This window comes from Ostrinia nubilalis, chromosome 15 (assembly GCF_963855985.1).
Source record: "Ostrinia nubilalis chromosome 15, ilOstNubi1.1, whole genome shotgun sequence".
NCBI lineage: Eukaryota > Metazoa > Arthropoda > Insecta > Lepidoptera > Crambidae > Ostrinia > Ostrinia nubilalis.
The window spans coordinates 9,396,847-9,423,529 of NC_087102.1; positions in this window are offsets into that span (position 1 = coordinate 9,396,847).

Consider the following 26,683-nt stretch of genomic DNA (forward strand, 5'->3'; position numbering starts at 1 on the left):
GATGATACATTAAAATAGGAGTAAGAAAAATGCTAGCTTATTTAAAAAAGTTATGGAAAAATATTCATGTAATTTTAAAACTTGTAAGGAAGGAACAGAGGACTACTAGTAGGTATGCGAAAAACGTTGGCACATTAAGAATGTTATGGAAAATATTAATGTCATTTTAAAACTTAAGAAGGAAGAGAGGTATACTTGCATGCGATCACGTTTCTATAACCCAAGGCTCAGATTAAAACTTCCTATCTTCAAATTATTCCCGCTTTAATCTTATCGAGCATGAATAAAGATTTAATTTCCGAGTGTGTAGTGCTTAAATTGCAATTTTCCAACGAATATTCCAATCTTTACATCATAATTTACTTGTTCTTCCTCTAGAACCAGTGCAGAGTCGCTCGTAGCACTGAGTGCGGTCCTGTACAAAAGTAGTGTTATATTTTAGACTTTAATTTCTTGTCCTAAAGATCAAAATCAGATTAAAGCTCTGCAACCGGCTGCACTATGACTTGCAAGGAACGCACACCAGCACTGATAAGCGTGTAGTACGTATTCGTCCAGTAAAATAGATGGCCACCCTCCCTTTCACTGTCGTAATAGCGCCACATCTACAGCACAGTCCAGATTTAAACAATAACTGGGGTTAAATTTGGGAATGCTTAGTCACATAGATAGATGTTGCACTTAAAACCTACTCCTATCTAAGTATGTTTTCTGTAAGTAAAACCACAGAATTAATTTTAGCGACAATAGCCGGACGGTGAGCTGTCTGCCCGATTCACGATCCCAGGAACACTCGAACCCTGCCACCGCTGGACTATTACGGTGCCCCTCGTAACACAAGCATATTTAACTTACCACGAGGGAATAAGGTGAAATTAGGACAAGTAATTAATACTACTACTACTCTTTTTAATATTTGCACGCTTCCTAGTTTGAGCAAATTTCAGTGAAACCTACCAAATCTATGTAAGACCACTTATGTACCTGGAATTACGCAAATAAAGAAATTTGATTTGATTTGATTTGATTTGTAAATGTTAATGAGTTTTACATTATAAGATCGGGATGCGCTTAAACTATAAAGATTAGAAGAACATAATATTATGTTGAATGACCTTTATTATTTAGAGTCTAAGTAGTAGTGGCTTAGTCTAAATTTTAGACTAAGCCACTAGCTAGGTACCTAGTACTGAATACACGTGTCCCAAACTACAGAAGCAAACCAGCACAAACTGAATTGTTTCCTTTCGCTTTCACAGTTTGAAAGGCAAGTCTTGATTGATTCTTTCAAATCTTTCAGCACTCATTCTAGCAATCTAATATCTACAGTATAGTTGTTATACGTCTAACGTTTAATTGAGTCGGTGCCGAAGGTATGAGAGCGATACGGGAGGGGTGACATTGACATATTATGACGTGACAGAGCATACATCATCATCATTTCGCCACAGGATGTCCACTGCTGAACAAAGGCCTCCCCCATGACTTCACCATCGCACGGTTGGTAGCGGCCTGCATCCAGCGCTACCTTTATCAGGTTGTCGGTCCACCTTGTGGGTGGACGTCCCACGCAGCGTTTTCCGATACGTGGCCTCCACTCCAGAACCTTGCTGCCCCATCGGCCGTCAGTTCTGCGTACTATGTGCCCTGCCCATTGCCACTTCAGCTTGCTAATCCGTCGGACTATGTCAGTGACTTTAGTTCGTTTACACAGAGACAGAGCATACAAATCGAAAGAAATCTGAAGGCTCGCTGACGTTTGACGTCTCAAAAACACCCTCCTATACCGCTTCCCTACCTCAGGCACTCACTCAGAGCGCTAGACCCATACCTAGTCATAGATCTCTAGTTCATAGTTTTTGTTAAACAGTGACCAGCACATTCTTCCAATACAAAAATAGCTTGTGTCGAAAGTACTTTAGTGTCGATCGTAATTAACAGCTTGCCATATATTTTAACCGATTCTATTTATTACAGTCGTCAAAAACAAATCACATTATGACAGATATATATTTATTTTTTGCTTCTGTACTTAATGGACCACATTAACGGAAATGTAAAACAGAAGTCAGCGAGTCATTAATTTACGTCTTGATAATTTATGTAGACCGATTACACATCGTATTATAGTTTTGTGCATTGTAAATTAGATAGGAATGATCAGAAATTATACAACGTAGTGAAATAAGTTGTTCGTTTCAGCCGAAAGACGTCCACTGCTGGACAAAGGCCTCCCCCAAGGATTTCCACAAAGACCGGTCCTGCGCCGCTCGCATCCAGGCACCTCCCGCGACCTTCACCAGATCGTCGGTCCACCTAATGGGAGACCCGCCCACGCTACGTCTTCCGACTCGTGGTCGTATTAAAATAAGTTGTATTTAACGAGATTAGGCAGAGTGTCTGACTAACAATAAGTAGTATTTCCACATCTCGTTCCCCATGCAGCAATTTCTATGTAGCCAGGGTCTACCGCTTGGCCCCTGAAAAGCTCAACCACTGGGGGCTAAAAAGAAAGATAAAGTGTCATTGTATCCCACAATATCAGAGGAAAATATTAGGCTCGAAACTAAGACCATTTTCCCTTCAGTTCAAAGCGGATGAGAATCATCATTATATTGAGTATTGAGTATTAATCATTTCAGCCACGTCTACGGTTAAACATAAGCCTGATTTTTAGATTGTCCAGTTAGAAGAAAATTGTGTCCAGTGCCTTTCTGCAAAAAGTGGCGTCTTTTGGCATGTACCAGTATTTAAACAACTACGTCGCAAAATTGCACAGTAGCTCGGACATTTTTCCATCTAAGCAGATTCCACCAAGGCTAAGCCCTCGCTATGAATACGGCCGGCAGTCCAATAAGGTATCTATCCATATACTGATAACAGATAACGCAGTCACCGGCGGGGCGGCGGCCGCACTAAATATATCCGGAGTGATATAGTGCAGCGACGCTAGCGACGAACGGCGGGTTGCGAAATTAGAGCGGCCGGCACGCGCGCCAAGCTAATTGATGTTGTTTTAGTTATGTAATTAAATTAGTTATGGGACCATCGATTTTAGAATTCGTAAATTGTGTAGTCTAGTTGTGCCCACAATTTCGTCCAAAATCCAGTCTATAGTAAGACAAATCAGTTTCAACATGCGACCAGTGCAAGGGTTATGCTACATCACAGGGGATCAAAATAAATAAACGAAGTTCTAAAACTCCCTCCGTAGTGTCTGTGATAAAATAAAATTTTTTAGAAAAATTCAAAAACTTCATTTTGGAGATAGAATCATACTTTTCAAATGGACAATACAATTAAATTAGTTTTTTGAAAAAAACGACCGACACGATTATTTTTTTAAAAGGACTAATTTTATTCATCATTTTCTCGTTATACAAAAACTTCAAATTGTCTGATTTATCACCAAACTTTTAAACTACGCTGAACTGATTTTATTGTGTGTTTGCATAATTAATGACTAATTACGAAGGTTTGTTTAATTAACTCAACTGTGTGGTAACGTGAAAAGATTAACTTTTTAATTTATACTTAAATGCCCTACACACTAGTACACACGCACTTTACTTATTATTTTAATTCTCTGTCTCACGTGAAGAACTTAACTAAACCATAATAATAATAACGCAACAAAGTTACTATGCGAGTGACCAACAGGGCAATGGTAAACCCATCGTATGGAGAAATGAGTAATAGAAGATATAATTTGCGGCCGCTGCCCGGGGGTCGCCGGGGCGCACCTGGAGCCGTTGCTGGGTGTCTCAGCATGCGATCCAACGGCGACGAGGAGTTGAGCAGGCGGGCTCCCGTCGACAAGAATACTACAGCCGAAGAAAGTCAAGATTTTGACACACAGTCCTTACTGTCAACTGGCTCATCCTGCTACCAACCTGAGCCTGAGCGACCATCTTCATCATCTTCTGAGTACCAATCATGCGAGGATGTTGCACAGGAGGTACCACGTACCGTAAAATCTGTGCCCACCACGCACGAACGACGTAAACGTAGGAGATGGACAGAGGAAATGAATATATTCATCCTACGTACGTACTTGGAAATCACGTCATTAGAGTCCGATACTAAAAATTACTTGGAACTACTTCACAAAAGATTTATTGAGAAATACCCCGATTTAGAAGTCACTCGTCAACATTTAGGTAATCAGCGCAGATCAATAGTTAATAATAAATTAATATCCCAGACCGTAATGGACAATATTTACCGCGAAGTGCAGGCTACCATTAACACCTTACCCAGCCAAAACTCTTTAGCAAGCACTACTTACTATTCATCAAGCCAACGTATGAGATGGACCAATACACATAACGAATCGATAATGAGGAGCTATTACAGGGTAACAGAATTAGAGACAAATAAAACAGCATACAGACATACACTATACCAAGACTTCATAACTGCATTTCCACAACTTTCACACATAACTGAACAGAGAATTGCTGACCAACGAAGACTCATCATACTCAATAAATGGATAACTAACAGCAGGCTAAATGAAATCAAAGAAGAAGTGGCAGCAGAGCTACGATCAGCAAACGCAGAACGTATAATTACCACAGCTTTTAACACACAACGCTCTGAAGAATCTGAGAATACTAACAACAATTTGTCAAACACCAACTTAAGTTTATTCACCCAGCCACCTGATACTTCGTTGACTGCACTGACATATGACACAGTTACACAAACCACTGACGAAGAACTACTAAACATTTTAAGAAACAATACTGACACCCAACAAGACGAACCATCACAAAGAATCCCAGAAGTAGATAATACATTTCATGAAGCATTAAACTATTTTACAAATACAGACCCTACATCTAGAAATTACATACCTAGACAAAAAGCTACAAAAAAACTGGCAATTACTACCCAATACATTAATAAAATAATCTTACCACAATATGTAAATGACGCTACTACTTTTAACACGCTGCAGACAGTTTTGTACTGTGCTGCATGGACAGCTGCCAAAGTTAACGGAACAAAACTCTCTCTACCCGAACACCACACATTACCACACACAGAACAAGCTAACAAGACACCGAAAAGGGATAACAAACCCAGATGGCAAAGACGACTAGAAACAAGAATTAAAGATCTAAGGACCAAAATAGGACGTCTGACACACTATATAAACGGAAACAGAAGCAGTAACCTTACTAAACGCGTCAATAAAATACTACATGACTACAAAGTACACTCAACACACGAAGAAAACAACACTCAACTGACACATTTTCTAGATACCTTGAAACAAAAACTGTCCGTTCTAAGTAGTAGACTCGATAGGTACAATAAATGTACACTCCGCAAAATACAGAATAAACAATTTCTATCAAACGAAAAACAATTCTATCGGAAAATTCGATTAAACACAGCCGATAACTCTCAACACCACACAATATCTTCTTCACCTTCTCCGGAAGAAATGAGGGAATTCTGGGCAAATATTTGGGAAAAATCTGCAAACTACAATGAGGAAGCTGAGTGGGTGCGGGACGAACAACAGAAATTTACACATATACAAGGCATGCAGTTTGATGCGATTTCATTTGATACCTTTAAGAACATTATTGATAAATCACATAACTGGAAATCACCCGGCTCTGATCAAATCCACAACTACTGGTATAAAAAACTCACCTATTTACATACATAGTTAGTTAGTTAGTTAGTTTTGCAGGGCAATCGAATACCGCACTTAGCCTCATGATAGGGCCATTGTGCGCGATTTGTGGTTTATCTTCCTACTCCAACCACCCCAGATCCCCCCAGAAGGCGAGCAGCCCGTCCAGGCTGCTGCAAGCTTCCTGTAGCGACGACGGTGATCGAAGAAATTGAGCCCGTTGTTCTTCCACGCTACTGCACTCCATGAGCACATGCTGCGGTGTTTCCTCTGCCTCCATGCACCCCCTGCACAGTGGGCTGTCTGTGACACCTATGTTGTATAGGTGCTTGTTTAGCATACAGTGTCCTGTTATGACACTTAAAACCTTGCGGATGCTGTCCCTGTTTAGTCTGATGAGGCTGCGGGAGAACTTTTTCGATACGTCCGGAACCGCATCTTTTGTTTGCCTGCATCCTTCGCTATTTTTCCATTCTGTGTGGTGTTTTTCTTCTGTTTTGGAACGCAGCCAGTTCCTGATCTGTGCTTGTGGTATCGGCAGTATTGGTTCCGGGCCAAATACTGTTGTGTCCGAACCTCTTTTTGCCAGTTCATCCGCTGCGTCGTTGCCTAAAGAGTTACTGTGCCCTTTGATCCATTGTAGGGTAACTCCATTTACAGCTGCAATGTCTTGGAGCGCTTCATGGCATTCCAATATAAGGGCCGTTGTTATTGTGTTGCTTTGTAGCGCTTGCAGTACGGATGCACTATCCGAGATAATTCTTATATTTAGACCTCGGATGTCTCTGGCTGTTACCGCCTGTGCTGCTTTGGTGATTCCAATGCATTCTGCTTGGAAAATTGTATTGTGTTTATCTAAAGTTGTTGATATTCTTATATTAAGATCATTCGAGAAGACACCAGCTCCTGTACCCGTTTGAGTTTTGGAGCCGTCCGTGTATATCCTAACTTCATTGATTCCAGAGTAATCTCGCGTCTCCGCTGTAAGTTGGATATCATATCTTCGGTCGAAAATGTGTTCACAGGGTATCCTATCGATTGGTGCCTCAGTGAGAGGTATTTCTTTTATGGTTTTCTGCAGGATCGCAGAGTGTCCTGTCTCCTTGTTTTGCTTCCATAGGCCGTTTCCTTTAAGTCTTAGAGCGGCTGCTTGCGCTTCCTCCTGAATGATGAGATCTAAGGGTCTAAGATTCAGAAGGTACTCAAGTGATGCCGATGGTGTGGTTCTCATGCAACCGGTGGCCGCTATGCTTGCTAGACGTTGCAGGCTTTGGAGTTTTGATCTTACTGTGGATAGTTTTGTTCTGGGCCACCAGACAACTGATCCGTAAGTGACAGAGGGCCTGATAACTGATGTGTAGAGCCAAAGTGTTATCTTTGGGTTAAGACCCCATCTGCTACCAATGAGTCTTTTACACTGATAAAATGCTATACAGGCTTTCTTTGTCTTGTTTTCAATGTGACTCGCCCAGTTCAATTTGTGGTCAAAGGTGATGCCCAGATACTTCACTTGTGTTGAGAGGGAGAGTTTTGTTTTAAAGAGTTCTGGTAGCTGGAGCTCTGGTAGTTTCCTTTTGTTAGTGAAAAGGATTAGTTCAGTTTTGTTTGGGTTTACTGACAACTGGTGGTCGCTGCACCAGTTTTCAACAATGTTCAGGGCTGAACGCATTATTTCACATAGCACGTTTTCAGCCCCTCCGTTTAACAGTATGGTGATGTCATCTGCATATCCAATGGCCGTGTACCCTCTGTCATTTAGTTTCCTTAACAGACTGTCCACTACCATGTTCCATAGTAGTGGCGATAGGACGCCTCCTTGAGGGCATCCTCTGACAACCTCTGCTCTGGTAGTCGTGTTCGCCACCACCTGAACCGCCCTTTTACTAACTAGTTCAGTGACCCAGCTTCTTACGGCTGGTTCTACGTTGAATTGTTCCAGGGCGTGGTTTATGCTGTTGTGCATAGTTTTATCAAACGCTCCTTCTATGTCTATGAAGACAGCAAGAGTTGACGCTTTGTTTGTGATGGCCGACTCTATTTTATGTACTACCATGTGTAGAGCCGACTCTGTTGATCTGCCTTTCCTGTAGGCGTGTTGTTGGGGGTGTAGTGGTTTGCTTTTCAGCACGCCATCCCTGAGATGTCGGTCTACCAATCTTTCTAGTCCTTTTAGTAGGAACGATGTTAGACTAATTGGTCTGAAGGATTTTGCCTGTGTGTAGTCTTCTTTTCCCGGTTTCGGTAAGAAGATTACTTTTGCTTCCCTCCATGGCTTGGGTATGTATTTGAAAGCTATGCATGCCCGGTATATCTGTACTAGGTACTTGAGTATTTGGGCTGTTTGCCATTGTAATAGCGCTGGGAAGATTCCGTCCAGTCCTGCGGATTTAAAGGGTTGAAAGCTATTTAGCGCCCATTTTACTTTATCCGCTGTTGCTATACTATTGGCGATTTTCCACTCTTCGTTTGTCGGTGTGCTTTGTTGTTCATCCTGCCACCTTGCGATCGATGTGAGCTTACAACCCGGAAAGTGTGTTTTTAGCAGCATTGTGCTTGTTTCATCTTCCGTGTTCGTGTAGGTGCCGTCTTCCTTCTTTAGGAAGCCCAGTAGATTGAGATCACCTTTTGATAGGATTTTCTTAATCCTAGCAGCCTGGCTTGTTGAGTTTATGCTACTACAGAAATTGCGCCAGTGTTCTCTACTACGGAATCTGATCCGCTTCTTGTAGTGCTTCTGTGCTTCTTTGTATTTGTTCCAGTCTTCATTGGTTCTGGTGTTTTTCGCTCGGTTGAAAAGTGTCCTGAGTTTTTTCCGAAGGCGTTCAAGTTCCGGCCCCCACCAGGAACCTTTGTTCGCAACTTTGGGAGTAACTTCTGGGCATGACTCTACGTAGCTTTTCGTTAGAGCAGTTGTGAGGTGTTGTATGTTTAGCTCTATATTGTTAGTGCTAAGTGTTACATCTGTCATTTGTGTATCGTTAAGTGTTTTGGTTAGTATTTTGGTATACCTTGTTATATCGGTTTTACGGGGGTTACGATATGGAACAGGGTCAGTTAGTTTCATTTTTATTTGGTAACATATGCGTCGGTGGTCTGCAAAGGATGGCTCGTTTGACACATGCCAGCCTTCAATCAGTTCCGCCGCCTCATGTGTTGCCAGCGTCAGATCTATTATAGTTTGGTACCTTGAACTTACGAAGGTGGGTTCAGCTCCTTTGTTCATAATGTTCAGGTTCGATTGGAATAAATATTCAGTTAGTAACTCACCCCTTTTGTTTGTATCCGTACTTCCCCACAGCGGGTGGTGTGCGTTGCAGTCTGCGGAGATGATCAAGCCCCAGGCCTGCTCTCTACAGTGTTGTACCAGTGCGGTGAGTTCTTGTGAGGGAACTGCATCCTCACTTGGCATATACACTGAGGCTAGCACTAGGGTTTGTTGTTCTGTCACGGTTTTCACTGCGGTGACATCTCTGGAACAGAACTGATTTAACATGGTACAGCTTAACGTATTCGGCATGTAAATACACGTTCTTGGTTTATCAATGGAGGTGTTTACTAGTAACTTACCTCCTGTGTTGTTTAGGCCGCAGATTTTGTTGTTTCTGATCCAGGGCTCTTGGATCAGGGCGACGGTCCTATTGTTATTTACCTCCAGCACCCTGCGTAGTGACGCCGCCGCTATTTGTTTGTGCTGGAGGTTTGTTTGTATGACGTCGATGGTGGACTTAGGGACTGTTGAGGAGGCCATCTTCGTCTTCGCTGGTCCCTCCTTCCGTCTTTAGTGGCGAGGCTTTTTCCAACTCGCTCTGACCCTGATGGGGAGCTGAGGTGGAAGGCTCAGGGGTCGACGTCTCCTTCGTCGCTGCTGTGGTTGTGGTGGTGGCCTCCGATTCTTCCTCCTTGCTACTGAAGAATCTGATGTAGCCACCACCAGACAGGTGTGATACCCGACGGTCTCTATCGAGGATGGTCTGTTTTTGGTCCTCAGGGATCCCCAGGACCAGGTACACTACTTTGTACCTAGACGACAGACCTTCCTCCGCTTCTTCTGCTCCCTCTGTCACCGAGGCGCTGATGCACTGCCAGGTGTCCACCTTGTACCAGGGGTTTTGGTTACTGATAACCTTTTGCAGCGTCACCGGGTCGGTAATGTGGCTGTGTAGGAGAAGTCCCGCTCTCAGTTTCCTCCTTACTTCTGACAGCTTTACAACTGTCAGGGTTGTGTCCGGGATAGGTGAGGGAATGGATTTCACCTGGTTCTCCAGCCATTCGCGGGACCTTGCATCCTCGCACCAAAACGCGAAAGCCCCCTCATAAAGATAGGGACGACCGCGCAATGACGGAGCATGCATGCCTGGGGTTAGAGCAGTATCCGTGATTCTATCATCGATAGCAATACGGATCCGCTCCGCTTGGCTCATAGTGAGGTCCCTCGGCGGGACGGTGGTCACCGCTATCTGCAGATGCGATTGACTCGCATCCGCGTAGCTCATCGTCCGCTTTGGCCTCACGTCGGTTTTTGCACGCTTGGCTTCCCCCCTGGGAGACCTGGTTTCGTCCAGTCGGGCGCGCTTCGCTGAAGCGCGTTCACACTTCCCAGGTTGCGCCTTTTCAAGCGCAGGGGTTGCCGTCGCTGCAGTCCGCCGACCGTGATAACCTCCCGGAGCCTTACCCTTCGCCTGACTGGGTAACGTAGGTGGGGGTGGGGGAGGAGGAGGTAGTGATGATGATGGTGGTGGTGGTGGTGGTGGTGGTGGTGGTGGTGGTGGTGGTGGTGGAGGATTTTGCTTCGTGGTGCCCTGCGAATCGGTCAACACCTTGGAGGTGGACGGCAGATTCTCACGCTGCGTTTCCGCCACGTGGGGTGTTTGTGAGTTTAGCGACTGGCGGGCTTTCTGTCTCGCTCGCCTGCTAGGACGAACACGAGCCGGTTTGCTTCCCTGTCGTTGCTGTTGTTGTTGTTGCTGCTCCTGCTGCTTCTTCTTATCGCCCTTCTTGGGCCGCTTGTGCATCACCACGTTCCAGGGCGACAGGGTGTCGACCGGCGCGGTGGATGGGATCGCCTCTGCTAGGCATGTTAAATCCAGGCTAGATCCTGGCTTGTGGCATTCTTTGTCCCCCCCAGAGTACGTGGGACAGACCGGATTGGGTCCGGTGAGGGATTCTCCACCTTCGGTGGTACCCTCCTGGGGCAATACATTTTTAAAGTCTGCCATCATAAGGTGTGCGGGCGGAAGATAGTAACGCACACTGCCACCTGCCCATGGTGAAAGTGTGGTGCGAGCTTTTAGGGGGTATTTAGTGCCCCAGGGCTTTGCGGGCCCGGTGTGGTTATGCGCCGCCACGGTTCGGCTATGTAGGGTGTGGTGGGTGGGAGACTGGAGAGGAGTGGGTTGATGGGAAGGAGTGAGGATTATTGAGGTGTGGGGGGGAGGGTGGAGGGGGTGGGAGGATTACACATGTCGCTTTCCCAAGGTGACATGGCCATGCTTTTAGGAGGGATTTAGTCCTCCTTGGTTTATGGTGCACCAGATGGTCAGGTTATTTAACCGCCGCCTGTTGTTCGGCGTTGTCGCTCATTTGGCACCACCCAGGGGGCACGTGTAGGGTGGGCCTCGGAAAAGGTGGTGTTTCCTACGGACGCGAGCAACTTCTGCCCCCCACATATTTACATACATATCTTCACCATTTTATTAACGATTTTATTACAAATCCTCAAAATATGCCCACCTTTATAACAACTGGAATAACTTACATGATAGCAAAAGATAAAAATGATACATTAAACCCCAGTAAATATAGGCCAATCACTTGCTTACAAACAATCTACAAAATAATCACGTCGTGTATTGCCCACATTATATATAATCACACAGAACTTAATGAAATACTGACAGAGCAACAGAAAGGGTGCAAAAAATATAGCCAAGGTTGCAAGGAGCAACTTACAATAGACTCAGTAATCCTCAAACAAGTAAAGAAACACAAAACAGATTTATACTCTATGTACATTGATTATAAAAAAGCCTACGACTCCGTACCTCATAGCTGGTTACTCCGCATCTTAAATATTTACAAAATCCACCCCACAATCATACAATTTTTAGAAAGCACTATGCAAACATGGACAACACAACTTAAAATCAACACAGATGCAGGTACTTTACACTCCGAACCAATCAAAATCAAACGAGGCATCTTCCAAGGGGATGCGCTTAGCCCGCTATGGTTCTGCCTAGCCCTCAACCCTTTATCAAATAAGCTGAATTCAACAGATCTTGGATACACACTAACAGAGCACACTAATACAGAGACACTCAGTGAAACGGTAAGCCATCTTATGTATATGGATGATATTAAACTATATGCATCGTCAGAAACTGATCTTGAAATACTTGCGAATATTACGGAGAAATTTTCCCTTGACATAAATATGGAATTCGGAATAGATAAATGTAAGATTAATTCTGTCAAAAGAGGCCAGCGTTACCAGCATTCCTACCAATTAGATACAGGTGAGATCATTACTCCTTTAGAGGAAAACGACACTTACAAATATTTAGGCTATAATCAATCCAACCTAATAGATCACAAACATACTAAAGACAACCTGAAAAAACAATTTAGAATCCGACTTAATGCTATCTTATCTACACAGCTAAATTCTGGAAGTATGATCAAAGCCATAAATACATACGCCATACCCATCCTTACATATTCTTTTGGAATAATTAACTGGTCAAAAACGGAATTAAAGACACTACAACGTATCATAAACACAAGCATGACAAAACACCGAAAGCACCACCCTCGATCATGCGTACAGCGGCTAACACTACCACGGACAGACGGAGGAAGAGGCCTAATAGATATAGTCAATTTACACGCCAAGCAGATCACTAACCTACGCGCTTATTTCCACAGTAAATCACAGACATCATTACTACATAGACTCATCTCACAGAACGATTGTAAGCTCACACCTTTAAATCTAATAGATCAAAACACACAAAAATGTGAAAATCAGACTCACAAAGACACCAAATTACAAGAGTGGATTAGGAAATCTCTCCACGGGCGGCATCTCCAAGATCTTCTCCACAACAACGTCGACTGCAAGGCGTCGAACGAGTGGCTGAAGCGAGGAGAGCTATTCCCGGAGACGGAGGGATTCATTATAGCTATACAGGACCAAATTATAGAAACGCGGAATTACCAAAAATATATCATGAAGTTGCCCAATTCACAGAACGATATCTGCAGACGATGCAATAGTTCTCCGGAAACGATACAACATATCACAGGTGCATGTAAGGCCATAGTCCAAACAGACTATAAATACCGCCACGATCAGGTCGCAAACATAATTCATCAAGCAATAGCTCAGAAATATAAACTACTAACTCCACCATCCACCCCATATTACAAGTACAACCCAGAAACCATTTTGGAAAATACCTCTCATAAACTGTATTTTGACCGCGCGATTCTTACCGACAAAACAGTCCATTATAACAGGCCAGACATAACCCTAATTGATAAACTCAATAAAACTGCACAGCTGATCGATATTGCTATCCCCAATACACACAACCTTCAAAAAACAATAGCTGAAAAACTTTCCAAATACACTTTCTTAAGGACGAAATAACACGCATGTGGAGGTTGAATAAAGTCAATATAGTGCCTATAGTTCTTTCCACGACAGGAGTCATTCCTGTACAGCTGATCCCGTCACTTAGAAGCTTAGACTTACCCGAATATATTTCGACACAATTACAAAAGGCCAGCATTCTAAATACATGCAGAATTGTCCGTAAATTTTTACAGTCCTTCAAATAGTTGAGTCCCAATACTGCTCAATAGATTTTTCTAATTAGGTAACTAATATTGTACTGATATTCACTTGGTTCAGGCCCGTGAATATCATTAAAACACCGATGGCTAAGACATCGAGATACACAATGTGTAAACAAAAATAATAATAATAAAATCGTTTATTGCAAGAAAAACAATTACATTTTTCATATTAATCTTGGACTCCACACTAGGCAAGCCTGTCTCGTGGAGGCCAGGAGATAACTTTACAATATTTTGGGTACTTAAAACTATTAAAACTATTATTAGAACATATATAAAAACAATAAAAAAATCAATAATTGTGCTGTATGTTTTATAAGTATGGGTTATGTATGTGTCGTGTATTAAGTAATTAGTGATTGATGATAAAATATTATGAAGTGTAGGTATGTCGTAGGTTTCACATTTTGTTTATTGTACTATTCTTATGAAATGCTCTGTGTTTTCGTAATTTAGTGAGGTAAGCCATGTTCCTATTTTGTGTTTAGCCTCTCTAGTAGGTTTGTCTTTTATGTTGCAGAATTTTACTATTTTATTATAAATAAATGGGCTGAGAAACGTGTTGAATCGATGGGCAAATGAAGTTTTAGTTAATGGGACTGGGATTGTAAAAAATCTTTTTTGACAGGAGTTGTTTAAATCGGAGTTTAATACAGATTTGTGGACTGAGGTAGAGGTTAGTTGTATAAAGAGTTGTCTGACGCTAAGCAGGTTACATTCTCGGTAAAGAAGATCTGTTGGAAATAGGCGGTTTTTAAATAGCATCACCTTTAGAACTGAGCGCTGAGATCTTTCTAGTTGTAGTAGTGTAGAAGTTGCTGTACCACCCCAAGCTGTGATGCAGTACGTAATAAGCGATTGGCATAGGGCGGTGTATACGGACTTGAGCAGTTCTTTATCAGCCGAGGACCTCAGTAGCCTCATAATACTTACAATCTTCCTAACCCTTGCAGATACGACGTCAATGTGCTTTTTAAAATTTAACTTTTCATCAATAATGATACCAAGATATCTAATAAATTCGGTTCTAGAAATCGTGTTGCAGTTACACGGCTTATTGATATCGGGACTACAATTTAGAAAGAGAGGACTGTTTGGGCAGTGATCGGAGTGGATTTTTATAGGCATTGTATTTGTGGGTGCAGAAGCTAGGGTTTTGTGAAAACTAATAAATTTTGTTTTAGAGGTATTAAGTGAGAGAAGATTGTTGTTGAGCCAATTGCTTAGGGTAGCTATACCAGCTTCTGCACTACGATGAACGGCGTCCCAGGATTTGTCATGGAAAACGATAGCAGTATCGTCTGCGTAACAGATTACGTCGGCATTCTTAAGGTCAAGGGAGGTGATATCGTTAATGTATAGCAGAAATAAAGTTGGACCAAGTATGCTACCTTGTGGGACTCCAAATGAGATGGGTTGGTAGCTACTGACTCGCGAATCAATTTTGACACATTGTTGTCTATCAGTTAAGTAGCTTCTAAACCAGTCTAATGCTATGCCGCGTATACCAGCAAGATCTAGTTTTTTAAGTAGGATAGGAATTGAGACTGAGTCGAAGGCTTTTGCCAGATCCAGGAAAACACCTATACAAGCATTTCCTTTGTCAAGATTATCTATGATAGTGTTAGTCAAGAGGTTTACCGCTTGTTCAGTTGACCTTTGTCGACGAAAACCGTATTGCCGGTCACTTAAGAGTCCATTATCTTCGAGAAATTTTGCAAGTTTCTTATTAACAATTTTCTCCAGAATTTTAGAGAAAGTGCTCAGTAAAGAAATGGGACGATAATTGCTTGGAGATTCTTTGTTGCCACCTTTGTGAATTGGGGTGACAGAAGCTGTTTTCCAGTTGTTAGGGAAAACCCCTGAGGAGAGGCTAGTATTTAGTACATGTGTGAGAGGTTCAATTATATATGGTTTAATTACTTTTAAAAGGCGGTTGGAGATTCCATCAAGCCCTGGAGCACTGTCAGTTTTTAGGCCCATAATTATCCCTTCAACTTCATAGCAATCTGTGGGTTCTAAGAAAAATTAATTAGATGGAGAGTTCGGGTTAACAACTTTGGCAGCTAATGTATCTTCAGTTTCATTAAGATATTCCAATATTTTACTAGAGAGATTTTCACCGACTGTCGAGAAAAAATTGTTGAAAGAGTCCAAGCAGTTTTCTCCGTCTGAAGTATTATTTACCATGTTTATTGTGGGGTTTTTAGTTTTGTTAGTATGGGTTATTTGTTTTATTGTTTTCCAGAGTAATTTAGGGTTAGTTTTGTGTTTTTCAAGCTCATCTTTTTCATATTTCGTCTTTACTTTCCGAATTAAGTCAATGTAGAAGTTTCTGTATCTAGTGTATATTTTTTGCTGTATTGGATCATTTGGATTTTTTCGAGCAGTCAGGTGTAATTTGTCTTTATGTTTGGAGCATTTAATCAATCCGGGGGTCATCCATGGCTTAAGGTTATTTTTTGAGCGACTAACGAGAGTAGTGTGTGAATGCTTTTCAATTACTAATTTCAACACTGAATCTAAGGTATTCGCGGCATCTGTAGCATCTGTATTATTCATTAGGGTAGACCAGTCATATTCTTTCAGTTCTTCTATAATATTGCCATAGTTAAGAGTTATGCGGGATTTCTGATTACGTGGGTATAAGTATGATTTGCTCAATAAACCGGTTAAAACAATATCGTGATCAGTAACACTACTATGGCAGACAACAGAAGTGGCTTTACGTTTAGATCGGACAAAGACATGGTCAAGACAAGAATTTCCCCGTGTGGGCTTGTTAACCGCAGGAAATAAGGCATGTTCTGCCATGAGACAAATATACGGTGCACTTAGATCAGTGTTGTTTATATTAATGTTAATGTCACCGGTGAGAATAAATTCGGATTTGTGTTTGGTAATTTCTAATAAGGACTCTAGTGAGCTTAAAAAAGGTGAGATATTCGAAAACGAAGGTGGACGATAAATGCCTAGGATAGATGGCTGATTAGGTATATCTACGCCTAAACAGTTTGCATCTTGGAGTTCAGGTTCATAAAAGGTAGGGTTTAGTTCCGATTTCACAAAAGCGACAACGCCTCCAGCTTGGTTAATATATTTTTCCGTACGATAGCAGGTGTAACCTTCGAGTGAATGGATTAGAGAATTTTCATTTAACCAGCATTCCGTTAAGATGAGAATATCAAATTTGATGTCAAATCGCCCGAGAGAGATGATAAAATTATCAAAATTCTTTTGTATGCTTCTTATATTAAAAGTAAGTATTTTAAATGTATACAGGTCATTTAGTACTTTTTTACACAATTCCGGGTAGTCTAATGTGTGGCATTCTACATTACAGGTATCATCTATATCCTGAGCTATCTGTAAGGGATTCATTTTAAAAGTCATATTTATGTAACGTCTTATTCATAAAACAGATGAGAAAAACCACACATTTGTAGATTAAGTAAGTTTGATGTCGCAGAGGGAACTGAGTAACACAAATAAAGTTAACTGGTGTTTTGTGACCTGAGATCTGATGTGAATACTCCATATAAGAGTCGGGACTAATTGCAGATAAAAATTCATATAAACAAGTTCGGCTACTACATGTCAAGATGTTCTGAGGTTGTTGGTAGTGTTGTGAAGAAGAAACAAGTGCATTAGAGTGTTGCTGTAGGTATAAGTATGAAGTGAGAGTTTTCAATTTGTTTTTTGTAACGAGTACTGGAGTTATACTGTTAGTTAACATGAAGCTTAGTGAACATTTAGTACAGTTCATTTGTATATTTAGCTGCTTGCAATTTCTATTTGACATGCGTAAGAGAAAGAAGCCAACTAATAATAACATGTGTTCGGTACGATATTTTGACATAAGTACTAAGCGTATAGCATAATAATTAATAGTAGTAATTATAGTCAAACGAACAGCATATACATTCATATGTAAGTTAATTAATTTAACTTGAAAAAATAATACTCTAAGGACTTTTCTTATGTTCAATTTACCACAATTTAAAAGAGCAATTAATAATAATAAAATGGTTAGGTACATACTATAGTAACAGTTTAAATATGTTCTTATTGATAATTTGTTAGTGATTAAAGCACAGTTATGCTCCAGCTTTTTCTCTAAACAAACAGCATTAAATTTAACTTGAAAACTTAACATTATGAGATCTTTCCTTAAGATTAACTTACCAAAATTTAAATGAGCAATTAATAATAACAAAAGTAAAATATACATACTAATGTAGCAGGCTGTATCTGTTAATAATGGAAAGCTGATAATTTTAGCGGGGACTTGACGCGGCAGCAGCTGACTGAGCAGGGGGCCGGGGGCTCGATGAGGATGTATTAACAGCCAGGTAGCGATCCAGGTCAGAGTGGCGGCGAATATGAATGGGCCCCGCACCGTCCCTTTTGCGGACGAAGATGTTTCCTCCGTTGGTCCAGCAGTGTTTGTATTCGAGTTGTTTAGCACGAATTCTTGTTTCTCGAAATAACTGTCGATTTTCTCGGGTCAGTCGATCGTTGACGTAAATCGTGGATTCTGAGTTGTTGGGGTCAATGTCCTTTGCGTTGAGATTGCGTCTTGTTTTGGCCGATTTAATAAACTCGTCTCGTTTTTGTTTGCGTGTGAATCGCACCACGATGGGCCGAGGTAGTTGCTTATGATCTGTAGCTTTAGGTGGGCGGCCAATGCTAGCCCTCTTGACGTCGTCCAAGTCAGCCTCGTTAAGTATGACTCCGATCTTGCATGCAGTTGTCAGCACCACGTGATATAGGTTTTCCATTTTGTGTTCTGGGACACCGACGATCTCGATCTCGTTACGGAGCTGTGCTTGTGACTGAATATTTAATTGTTCTTGTAGAAGTTGTATTGTGTTTTCTTGTTCCAAGTTACGTTCTTCTAGGTAAGTAATTTTTTGGTTCGATTGAAACAGCTGATTGGTGATCTCATCTAAGCGCTCGTTACAGTTTGAGATAGAGTTGACTGCTTGTGTTAATTGCTGTTTCAGTGAAGCCATTTCTTCCCGACATTGGCGTAATTCTAAGGTGAGGGCTTGCATATCAGAGGGGTTTCGAACCATCAAGGCCTCTGAGTCGTGGCGTGAGGTGGCGGGAGTGGCCGACTTATCACCGCTTTTTTTGTTGACAGTACATTTGCAGTCCGGGCATATCCAAGTTGCCTTATCTTGAGGAGCCTTACCATCTCCATTGAGGCATTGCAGGTGAAAGGTTTTGTTGCAGGTCTTGTATGTACATCCAATGTAGTTTTTGTCAGAAATATAGTTCTGGCAAACAGAACATGTCTTCGTTCCCGATCGTGTAGGCCGCATTTTATTATGACGAACGTAGAACACAAATACTTGATTCACTAAGCGCCAAAATTAATCCTTGGATTCCTTGACGTAGGAAGTACATTCAGAACGCTACTGAAACCCAATATTAGATTCATTCGAGTGATTGGTCTCTAACTTATTAAAATTTTGTGTATAGAGTTTGATCATCGTTTAGTAATTCGCACCTTTAACTTCCAGAAGAAACCATTGCAAAGTGCTTGCATCCAGCAAGGTTCACTTCTCGGTCCCCTATCTTACCACCTTTTCAACCTTTTTCAACTAACAATTTGGTAAGTCTGCAAGCCATTTAACACCCAAAGTAAGGCAGGGAGGCTTAACTGAGATCGAGGTCGACCGGCGGACCTTTCACCTCACTGTGCCAGCAAGTGATTCAGCGTCACACCACCTGGCTACTGATAAGAAGTACCTACCTACTACCTTACTGATAACGGAGGAAAGATTTGTGCTTGCTTTGTTATGTTTGGACTGTAACGAAATGTTCTGGAATTATGAAGCCTATCCTCAATGCAATTAGGTCCACCGAAATTATCGTTATAAAGAATACCACTGACGTTAAATACGCCAGTTTATACAGGGCCAATTTTCTTTCCTTTTGTGACGTCATCCCCAATCCGGCTGGCCAGCATGAAGAGTGTAGTACAAATCTGACACTTGCCCCTCCTAAATTAGAGGGTTGAGAAGACTAAATGACCTGACAATGATGATAATATCGTCATTTATGTCATCTTCATCTCTATGGGTTTTCTTTCATTATATGGCTGGTAAGAACGTTACCCCCTACCTATAAAAATACTTCTGCACAGACAGGTTATCTTCTAAGAGGCCATTGTTCAACCTGTACAATTTAAAGCAATCATTACTCTTTCAATATGTATATCAATTAAGTCAAGCCGCATGATTAATCAAGCTCATAAGCATAATATCTTTTTAATAAACAAACAAAGATCCTTCAAGCAGTACTTTCAAATGGTTACGCAAAACTTCATAGGGTTCTAATTGAAATGAATGCGCACTTCAATTTAAATCATTCAGCGCCGTAATAATGTGTCGATAAACATCGTTACCGTATGCACCTTGACGAATATCATTGGCCCATGACGTGTAAAGATGATTCTACATGATAGGAATGCAATGAGTTATTGTAACTATTCTCCTAAAACTTAATTTCGGCGTAATTTCAGACGTCAATTGCTGGACAAAGGCCTCCCCCAAGGATTTCCACCACGACCGGTCTTGTGCTGTCCACATCCAAGTATTTCCCGTGACCTTCACCAGATCGTAGATCCACGTCAACCGCTTCAAGAGTATAGACTCCAACTACAGAGAGATTTGAAGGGAAGGGATTTGTCTTCCACAGAAGCCACGATAGCCGAACGGTGAAGGGGTCGGACTGGCCGACTCGTGATCCGGGGAACGCGGGTTCGGTCCCCGCCGCCGCTCGACTATCGTGGTGAGGTCACTCGTGATACAAGCATATTTAGCTTAGTACGAGGGGCTAATAGAAAGTACAGCTAAGTCATTTCTAGGGTAATGCAGCAGATAATGTGCAGTCAATATTATAATTCTTTAAATAAATAGGTGATATTAAGATAAATAAGACAAAATTATATTGATATCTGTATGTTCTAGACCAGCCTCAGCAGCCATTGCGCACGCGCCTTTACGCCCGTCAAATGAGCCCGTATCATTACCGTAACATAGAGTTCTATACTAAACGATCGAGATAAATGATACCGTGCACAAATTAAACACCCACGTTGATCGATCGGTTCTTCATTTTTGTACCGAACACGTTTATTAATCATGCCGCCGGTAATCTTGTGAAATTTATTACCTCCAAGAGAATCTGCTTGAGGATTTATCAACTAAATGTGTGGGCTAGATGTCGGAGATAGGCTGATCGCTAGATACGGTATTGGAATTAGAAATTAATTTAGTTCATTTAATATAACTTTTCTGTTTAGCCCGAAGGCGAATCAATAGAGAATGCCGAACACTAATTTATATGGTGCTAAAATAAGTTACTTCGTTGTTTCACTCATCTAATATACCTACTTTAACTTCTTTGCTTAGAGACATGCTTAAAATTTCCATTTATTGAAGGAAATTCCTAAGTCATGAGTGAAATCTGACTAAATAGGTATAAGTAGTTTGTACAAATACGTACTTAAATTACATCTTATGTTTCAAAAGTACGCCTCAAAAAATTCTTTGGGAACGCAAGCGGAACGCATGCTTGTGTTATAAAAGAAATAATTGTACTCCATCCAGTAACTTCTATATCTTTCGTAATAACATAATAGAGATGACCGGCCACCGACAATTACCCTACGCATATTAATTGCGCCGAATACCCAACATCCGTAAGTCCGGCTTTCTATCAGTCAATTCTAGAGCAAATAGGCTTGCAATACATGTCATTTTTGGCTCTATCTTTCGCATTTTAAGAGGCAAATGAGAAAAAAGGAATAAATCACAATCTTCTCCTTGTTCTTTCACACCAATGCATAGAGATAATTATGGTGCAATTATATAAAATGACAAGATATACAATATTATGTATGATCAAACTTGATATGGAACAGTTTTTTCTTCAAACACTTTATTGAGAGATTTTTCCTTCAGTAATAACGAAAATGACTGATGAGAAAGGCCAAGTTTGTTAGAGAAGAGTTATACTGTTGTTATCCACCGCTGGAGCAGGAAAGTTCTTGAGTGGCGACCATGAGCCGGAAGACGAAGCGTGGGCAGGCCTCCCACTAGGTGGACCGACGATCTGGTGAAGGTCGCGGGAAGTGCCTGGATGCAAGCGGCGCAGGACCGGCCTTTGTGGAAATCCTTGTGGGAGGCCTTTGTCCAGCAGTGGACGTCTTTCAACTGAAACGAACGAACGAACTTTTATTATCAAATCGCTCCTATAGTGCCTGATATTGAAATGCCAAGAACTTTATCTTGTTGTGATAAACGAGTTCGTTTATGGTTTTTTGGATCCTGTTTTCATTTTGTCAATATCGTAGAACATTCTAATTTCTATCTTGGGAAAATTATTGGTCAGTAATTAAAAATACACGGCAAAATGTCCATCGCGCCCTGCATCTAGACCGGCTTTCTAAACGCGACAACGGAAGATGGATAACTGTGCCCACAGATTGCGATCTACAAGATCTACCGACGCTAGCGCCGACTAGAAATCTGCATATGTGGAGATTCCTTTGAGTGCAGTGAAAACTAGTTCAGGCTAAATAGGGAGAGGAATTTATTGGTGCTGGATTTTCTGGCAGTTGGCATTAGTTTTGACTTGGGAACCTTAATAATTTCAATGAGGATCTCCTTAACGGGGCTCACTGGTGATTGCAAATGTGATAGTCCTCCTACCGCTTCAGCTGTTACCAGTTGGCGCCACTGTTTTCGCCACAAGCGAGTGACAAGACCTTACCAGTGGCGCTATCTTATCTTATCATATCCAGGGCTACGCGATGGGCGCAGTGCACGTAGGTCGACCCATCGGGATCTTTTGTGCTTCCCTTTAACCAGTGGCGCTAACTAGTACTCTGCTGTTGCTTTCTTCTGAGAATTTGCCTGCATAGATTTTGATCTATGATGAACAACACGGTTGGAAAATCTTGGTAGATACCTACACACAACGTTGAAAAAGAATCACTGCTCTGTTAAATTACTAGAGAGCAACATTTTATGTGTCTGATATTGGATCATTCTGGCACTCGTGGAAGTGCAATTTCTTTAAATGGCAATGCCAGATTTTGTATGGAAGGTGGCGTTTTTTTTTCGCGCGGCCATCGACCAATATTTGATTTTTTATTACAAAATAGTGTAATAAACCAAACTTACTATGAAATGTATACCTCTAAACTCAGTCTGAACTGAGTTACGAGCGTTAGAAGTTTGATGATTTTACATACTAGATTTGCTTTTTGCGCGCAAGTTTTGTAAGAAATTGCAACAAAATATTGCGCTATTTTTTTATTGCGCTGATTCTGCTCCACACTGATGTCTGCAGCCTTTAATTATTAAAGTTTAATGGATGGTATTGTTTATTTACACATACAATGTCACTATTTTGTTGCAATTTCTTACAAAACTTGCGCGCAAAAAGCAAATCTAGTAGGTATGTAAAATCATCATACTTCTAATGCTCGTAACTCAGTTCAGACTGAGTTTAGAGGTATACATGTCATAGTAAGTTTGGGTTATAACACTATTTTGTAATCAAAATAGTTTGGTCGATGGCCGCGCGAAAAAAAAAAGACGCCAATTTCCGGCATTGTCTTTCATGTTGATCTCTCCGCTCTTAAAATCGGTGATGCAGATTGCAGACATTTTGCATCGACAACTTTACATAGACTCTGACCTAGTACGTACCATATTTTCTTTGATTTTGGACCTTTAGACGACGAAATAAGGTTCAGAACTTGATTGGAACAAATGGACATGCGCACTGGGCACTTTCTGGAAACAGTTGGAAAATTCAGCCGCTTTTCCCAAGGCTCGTTAGCTCAGTGGTCAGAGCGTCCAATGAACAGATTCTGTATCACTGAAGGAAGGGCGGAGGTTCAAATCCTTCACGAGCCAATATTTTTTGTGTTTTTCTTAACTGCACTGCTGACTGCACTATATTTATTGCAAGATTATCAACTTTAAACAACTTGAACCAATAGTAGTCACTTAAATGCAAGTATTAGTTGTTGTTGAAAAAAATTTGGATATGGCGACAAAAATTTGGCCCCCGGCTTTCAGTTAAAATTCAGTTAGTCACAATAACAGACTTATTTGGTACTTCGTAATTTGACCATTAAATCAATATCTTTTTAGATTATTTTATTAGCTTTACGTTATTCTGAGGGATAAAAAGTAATACTATGAATAAAGATTCATCAAAATCCGTTCAGTAGTTTTTCCGTGAAATAGTAACAAACATCCATCCATCCATATTAATTGCTTAGTAGCAGAATATGAAACCCCTAAGAAAAGTCATCGTTCTCTGTCAACCGGTACTGACAAACTTATTAAAAAGTCGGTTAAATTTCGGTGGAAAGTTTTGAAAGATTTTATCACACACCCCGCCCTCACGGCTAATTGCTGTGAGACTCCGCCTCACTCGAGGCCCTACTCAAGGTGTCACGTACGACCTACATTGAGGACCTCGGTGCAATTATTCAATATTCGTAATTTTCCACCTAAATACTAAAAATTTATGTACCAATTAATATGATTAAATAATTTTAATGAATAATTAAATGGTTGACGAGTAAGACGAGATTTGATGGCTGATAAACTGAATCTGGTTAAAAAATATAATGAATATTTTTTACATACTGGTGTCTACGTAGTATTATTCGCTGCTACGATACAGACCTGCAAGCCTAGTGCAAAAGCCGCTGTATATCAAACTGAAAGTACTAATCCGTTTGCAAAAATCTTTAAAAAAGTTGAGTCTTCTGAACACACCAATCTATCACTACAGGAAATTATAGGTACCTACTCATATTGAGTTTAGATTTCAGTATACTTAGATATGCACTATTTATACCTTAGACCCCTATATAGTTCACCAGCCTGAAGGCATGGGCTCATAAGCCTATGTTTACTCAACCACCATTGATGCCGATCATCTTTGTAAGACTTCAGGGAAACGTTGCGAATAAGGTAATAGCTGACATGCCTATTACCTTCATTATATCGCTTATAACAGCTATTTACCAATACTAACGACTGCAGTAAGTATATGTGCTAGATAGTAGGTAACAAACATAAACTAATCTTGATCTTCGAAGGCTTATACAAAAATCGAACCATATGCCTCTTGGTACTTGCATAAACGTTTGCATCGTCTTTAACATGATTTATTTTGTTTATCTGTAGCGAATCCATTCCTCAAAGCACCCATATCGGATCTATCTCTCACCCGAAATGAGTGGTTGAGGTTTTTCAGGCAAGCGTTTGAGATAACTATGCTACTCGCATAGTCAACGGTTGAAAATGTCGGATTTGATACGTTCTTCTTATTTCAATAAGAATGTCATTATTCAGCACAATTTAATTTAATTTATTTTATTTCTATATCTCTTTATATGTTTTATTTCTCTAATTTACTCTGACACTAGCAACTTGCCGCAGCTTCGCGCGAATACAATATTTATTGTTGAGCTGCATTGAAATCCGTGTAGGTTACTTTGTTTTTAATATGTAAAGATTTTGATAGAAAATATGAGTGTCATTTTTGATACCTGATAAGTTTGCTATCGTAAAAAAGTTAAACATATGCATCAAGTATCAAACAGGTTCGCGCGGACTATCCAAGCAGGGTCGCTAGTTAAATTTAATAATATTATTGTTCCGAGATCATCTACGGGAGCGGTAGCATCGGGTATGGTGGAAGCATCAGATAGCCTTAGGTTCTGCGGACGACGTACCTTATCTGTATCGGGCTCCTTCCTCGATATCACATTATCATAAAAAGGGTACAGTTAGACGGTTTGGTTTTATTTTATTGCGTTAAATATAATAAACAATTTAGTTAAAGTTGTGGCAGGTTGTATTTTTGAGGCGCCTCCTTGGGGTTTTTGGTGCTCGCTCACATTATGTCCTGTAAACAAACAATAAAGGGTTCAACTCATAGAAAATATTATTTTAATGTTCCTTTTTGTGTCACGTTGTAGGTAAATATGGATTTAGTGATTTTCTTTTACGACATGCGAAACAAGCATAAATGGCATATTTTAATAGACTTAATTACAAGGTTAATTTAATCATTTTACAAGAATATTTATTTGGTAATATAAATCAGTAAAGCCCAGTCACAACACTACTGTTCAAACTGTTCTCGTTGTTACAAAACCCTACAGCTCCATACATAAGGAAGCTAATACACTCTCATTAATTATATTAGTTAAGACACTCTTTGTGCAAACTAGGAAACAAACGACGCACGCTCCCGACACACGCCCTCACAGCGAGTCGTGATCCGGACTAAATAAGACCTCAGGCTGAATTAACAGCGCCCGCGCATACAATACACGTTTGCGTCAACACTGGCCACGAAGAATGCAATGTAAGCACTGTAAAAAAATGAAAAAAAATCACGTCAATGCTTAGTCTTAATCAGATATGAAACAAAAGAAGACCATAGACTGGATCAGTAGCGCGTGCGCAAAGTACGTTTGCGTCAACACTGGCCACGAAGAATATACCTAACCATTAAGAGGATAGCATACCAATTTAAAAAATAAGAAATAAGTAATTCGAAATATGATTTTATATCAATGATCATACATGTAACAAAAGAAGACCATGAGTTGGATTAGTAGCGCGCGCGCACATAAGACGTTTACTACGAATACAACAAAGAATGCCATATTTTAATGTGGAAGAAAAAGTAGTTGATGTAAAAAGAAATGAATTCGAAAAAACTATTATGTATTGTGTCAATGCTAAATCTTGATCAGTTAGAATTAAAAATATTAGTGGTTCCGTACATGTCGGATATTTTTAATTTTAGGTTACAAAAATTATTACTACCAACACTTATAGAAACCACAATCTGCAGCAAGTTGCAATTGAAAATTTACAGGCTGGGAGGTATATTTTCATATTTTCAGCCAAAGAGCGTGAGTCCTTAAAATTGATAATGGTAAATACGAGTACTTAGTAGTGTACTATAGATCTGGGTGAACAGATAAACTTGTAACTTAACTAAACATAGAGACTAGGAACTCATCTCTTATAGACCATATAACTAGGAAACCAGCAAGCCGCTCCAGTTACAAGGAGCTGAATTAATGGCGTCAGCAGACACAATACG